Genomic DNA, 5,800 nt, shown 5'->3' on the forward strand with positions numbered 1-5,800 from the left:
AGCGGTGGCCGACGCCAGGGGGATGTGGCTCGGCTCCACGTGCACCAGGAGGCACGTTCCTCGGTCACGTGTACGCTTACGCACCACCTCGCCGCCACCCGACATCTCTCTCTCTCTCTCTCTCTCTCTCTCTCTCTGTGCTCCACTTATTACACACCGTTTCGGCCACCGTATGAAATTCGAACGTTTCCGGTACCGTATCTACAGTTTTGCAATGCATTCGAGATAAGATATCGCGATACGATTGAAAGGTGAATGGATTTGGAAGAAGTGGTTGTTAGGATTTTGCCTTGCTTTTTGCGTTTATCCAATAATATTGTGATCGATAATTGTATTTTAATTGAAAAAAGTAATGATTGATTTTCTCGATCGAACTTAAGAATATTTAATAGGCGTGATCGTTGTATATAAAGTATATAAAGTATATAAAGAATTTTTAAATGTTGCGAATATTGTAAAATTGTTACGTGTATTGTGATAAGTCTTTTCATAAATTCGAACGAATTAAATACATTTATTCGCAGGAAACGCAGAGAAAATACGAATTTTAATATATATATTCACGTAAATTTGAATTTGTTACATAAAATCATCTTAATCCACAGGGCAAGACGTTTGTAGCACGGATGTTTCCACGAATGCAACGTTATATACAGTGAGGGGAGGAGAGGGGAGGAGAAATTTGTGAGTCAATAGAGTTTTGGTCGCTTGTTAAGGATATTACATGAGATCTGTGGGATTTGATTAGCGGGTCAGAAGGGATGAATAATGCAGAGATAGTAATCATCGATACTAATTGATACTACAAGTGGAGGAGGTGGCGACGATCGGTTACGATTCGATTCGAGTTGGAATAAGATGACGGAATGGGACGATTAAACCCAATTTGAAAGAAGACTTTGGAGAAGAAAATGGAGGGAGGAGGTAGGTGCTTATTTATATAGGGGGGGGATTGGTGGAGAGTGGTTAATTGTTGTGTTTGGCTGACTTTGGGGTTCGATTAAATCGAAAAGTAGTCGAGTATCGTGAATAATTAGTGCGTTCGATGATACCACGATTGATAATTTTCGATATTGAAATTAATATCCTTTCTGCTATTTTGTATAAATCAATAATTTGATGAAAAAAAAAAGATGAAGCAAATCTTTAAATTGAATAAATTAATAAATTTAATCAAACGTTACATTTCGCATAAAATTTATAAGAAAATGTGGAAATAATTTATTGCTTGTTGCAACAATTAAAGAAGCGGAATATTTTTCAAGAAATTTTTTTTTACTACAGCACTACTGCTTCTTTAATTGCTACAGTGAACAATGAATTGTTTCCAAGTTTTCCTATAAATTTTGTTCTGAATGTAAGTAATTAGAGTCTGTCTCTGCAATTAATTAAAAAAATTTCTCTAATTAAATGTGAATTTGCATAAATATCAGCGATATGATTATAAGCGAAGATCGATGTTATTGATTTATAAGTTAATTATACATTCTATCCACGTCAATGCAAACGGAATTAGGAAAAAGAAGTGTAAACTGATTTAAAATATCGGACGTATCCAGAAAAATAGGATTAATAAAATTTTCCGATCCCTATTCTTATTTTAAATTTCCTAATTTTAAATAAAAAGAAAAAAAAGAAAAGAAAAGAAAAAGTAATCATATCTATAATAATCTAAAATATCTCGTATACGAATTATAGTTTCATAATTAACACGAATTTAAACGAGAATAATTTAATCGTGATTAATGAATTAAATGCAAAATATAAATATATCTGTTTAGAAAAATTAATGAGACAACGAAAAACTTCTTACAAAGGTAATTATTTCAGCTTGTGATATGTTATAAATTAAGGACAGTTGAATTTTTTAATAAACTTCAACGAATAATAAATTTTACTTTATCAGTTTCTATATCTTACGTGACAAATTACTTTTTTTTTTTTTTACTCAAGAATTGATTCAAAATAAATAATAAATTTTATCATGTCCATGTTCTTAAATAAATCGTATCATTTATACGCTACAAGTGGACGACGAAAGGATCGATCGAGATGAAAGAAATTTTTTTTCCCACTCGAATCACATTAAAATGCTAATTTCGATTCCAAAGTTGCACTTTCGCAACGGTAAGTTGTTCGAAACAATTTTTTCTCTTTTTTTTTTTCACGAGTGTGATTTATGATTTTGCAAAAAGAGAACGGAGACGAATGCACAATGTCGATGTATGACCGTTTTCCACGCACGAACCTCGACTCGGGAATAAATAAGAAAACCAAACGGATTGTTTGCAATGATATTTACGAGGAGTAAACAATCCGATATAACGAAAAGAGATTGCGATCAACTCTACAGACCTGCGGCCTACGCATAATTGCCTCTACGACGCGCTAAATTGATACGCGGCACAATAATTTGCATCACGAGCGCGAAATTGCGTGAGAGCCTCGTTTAGAAAAGTTTTTTCTTTTCATTTTTTCTAACACGCGTTTTATTTTCAGATCAAAAGGAATAAAAGGAAAACAAAACTCTCGCTGCCAATTTTCCCATATTAATTTCCATCGAGGACGCAATTTCCATCAACTCTCGAACTCTCGTATTCCCAATAAACGAAAAAATTGGAATTACACGAATCGAAATATTTGAATTTTTTAATACAGAGAATCAAAAATTGTAATTCTCGGGAAAATTGGATGAAAAAAACGAATGAAAAAAATTTCACGAGGTTGGAAGAAGGAAAAGAAAAGAAAATTAGGATGAGAAATAGAGATCGGTGTAAGTGTAAGGAAAATTTCGAGGGGAAGTGGAGGACGTTGACCTGAATTGACCTGACCTGCGACAATCCAACGTGTTCGACGGCTAAACTGTCGTATATCAGAGTAATCTCATGCGCGAATCATTGAGGAGGGACACGATGCGTATGTATGCGGCCACGAAAGACACACACTGTGACACGTTACCTGCCGCTTTTTTTTTTTGTACATAGATGCCCACGCTTAACGTACCACCTCGTTTGCCCTTATTAATCTTACATGGAGCATTAATAAAACATGGTTCGCACCGGTGCACACTTTATTTCTCCTCCATATAAATCTTTGCTACGTTTCCTTAAGGGTGATCCTTATTCCATACCCAGATCGAATTAAATTCGCTTGTGTTTATCTATACATTCTTCTTTTAAGTTAGAAGTTTCCATGAAATTCTTACTTTTCCAATTTTTCGAATTTTTAAATTCTTGGATTCTTCGAGGAGAAGAAGAAGAAGAAGATTCGAAACTCGTTCGTTTTTGATGGATTATAAAACAATATGTCAAACCTGCTGTGAGAAGAAAAAGAAACCCCCTAAAAAATTTAAAAATACATTCATTGATTGAGAACAAAGTAAAGAACGAAATAACGAATAATAATAATAAGAATAATAAACACAAGGAAAAATTTTTCGAGTGTGGAAATCTTCTTCACCCTTTCGAAGAGAGAGATGAACGGTAGAAGGCGGAAGAATTATCTCGCCCGTATATATAGGGGACGACGAACGTTCGAAGCGCAATTTATATTTTAATCGATCTGTAGAGAAGCTTTTATCTGTCCAACGCCAGACGAGAATATATTTCCACCATACCACCGCATCTGGCGCATCTCTGGCGAAGAAAAGAGGGGAGGTGGGAGAGAAAGGAGGAAAGAACAAAACCCGATCCGACTCGTACGTTGATGAAACGTGGTGGCCCACGGAGAAAACACACTCAGTGAACCGGGTTAACCATTCCATATCGGTTTAAATATGGCGAGTGGTCGAGCGTAAAATACACGGGGGTTGCAAGGGACGTTCATCAATGTCTATGACTTGCCTGCGATTGACTGGGCAAATCGTGCGAGGATGTTCAACGATAATAATCGTTCGAACGATTGTGTTGCACAGTTTGCATACGGAACACTGATCAATTTCGACAGCCTTTCTTCGCCTCGTCGGAGTAATTATGCGCAGGAAACCGGATGCGATTCAGGGGGGGAAGAGGGTGAATTAGTGGATTAATTAATCTACTCACAAACGAATCGATTTTATTTTATGTTCGTGAAAAATTTGCACGCAGAATTTATACACATTTATACACATTTGTGTACACGTGTCTTTGTCTCGATTCGATTGCAATTTGACAAAAATTTAAAAATTGTAGTGAAAGACGTAGTATTGAAATATCTCTGATAAATTTATTGGAGTTAGCTCGATGAAAAGAGTAAAGAATATTTGAAATTTGAAGAAAGTCTGAATTTTTTGATTCCGAATTTTGAGAGTCAAAGTATTTAAGAGTTAAAAAAATAGTGGAAAGAACGGAAATCGTTAAGAAGATTCCATTACAGAAAACCTTAGTCGATACATAGCTTCTATTCCAGTATTAATTCAAATTTAGATCTTCCAAGACAGTTTTGAAAGCAAAGTTAATTATATCACCATTCAATTCGACGTTCATGTAACCGATCCTATATCACAATCGAGGCTCCCACATATAGACCTGCCACCAAAATACGATATCCTCGTTAATTTAAGCGGATAACAATCCAACGTGTATATACATATATATATATATCCAGTTTAATAGCAACATTTCTTCCTCTTTTCGAGGCATCCATAACTCGAATTTACTTTATTCAACCCCTTGGGATTGCGTAACACCTCTTGGAAGGTGGCTAATAAGCAAGGTAGCTCCGTTTGTACGCGGTTTGCATTTAATACTTCCTCCATCCCCCCGTCGACCCACCACTACCGCCATCATCCCCTCGACACGATTTTCATCGAGCGACAGACGTTCACGTGTCCCGCCACGTGAGTCGGACACGTGGAAGGTGGTATACCCGATATCGAACCATCCTCGAGATATTTCTGTGTAAGCAGAACGAGTTTCCACGCAATGTTACATACTCCGTCTTTTCACGGTTTTTTTTTTTTCTTTTTTTTCTTTTTTTATTAATTCGAAATGGAAATATTCGTATTCTCCTCTTTCAACTTTTTAGCTTCGTTTATATTTTATTTCTCGTTTTTTCGAGGAGCAATCTTTATAAAGGGTTGTACGATAGAATGGAATATATTCTATAGGGGTGGTTTAAATTGTAATTAATTGTTGGAGAATTATTTGTGCAAAAACAAATAAGATGTGATGATGTATAAGATAAAATATATTCTCTTTTTCAACTCTTTTATATTTTATTTATACGATAGAATGGAATACATTCTATAGGGGTGGTTTAAATTAATTATTGGAGAATTATTTGTGCAAAAACGAAGATGTGATAAGATAAAACTATAGTTTATCTTCCTCAAATTTATCAAAATAGAATAGAGTTTTCTCATTCTCGGATATCTAATTTTCGATTATTCGAAATTGTCGATTGACAATTTTTCTTTCATTATAGAAAAGGAAAATTGAAAAGTCAAAAATGAAAACTAAAGAAGCATAGAATTCTCTCTGTATATTATATGTATTATCCAATAGAAAGAGGCAAGAATCAAAGAACAGGTTAAAAGTTTCACCTGACTCCCGGTTGCCTCGTAATTTTCTCATTTTTCTGAATCTACGTAGAAAGAATCGTTGTGCCGGACGTGGCTGCGAACGAAGGTCGGTCTCCGGACGTGACATCACTGGCAATCAGTTTTTCAGACACGTGAGAAAACAATTGTTCCTTACAATGCCGTAATAAAATGGTACACTACCGAGATCAATTTAATTGAGCTTCTTCGTGCGTGCCAGTCTCGTGATTACTGTGATACCGCGCACAGGTTTTGAGTAAAAAAAAAAAAAAAAAGGAAAGA

The sequence above is a fragment of the Apis dorsata genome, unplaced genomic scaffold (assembly GCF_000469605.1).
Source record: "Apis dorsata unplaced genomic scaffold, Apis dorsata 1.3 scaffold_251, whole genome shotgun sequence".
Lineage (NCBI taxonomy): Eukaryota > Metazoa > Arthropoda > Insecta > Hymenoptera > Apidae > Apis > Apis dorsata.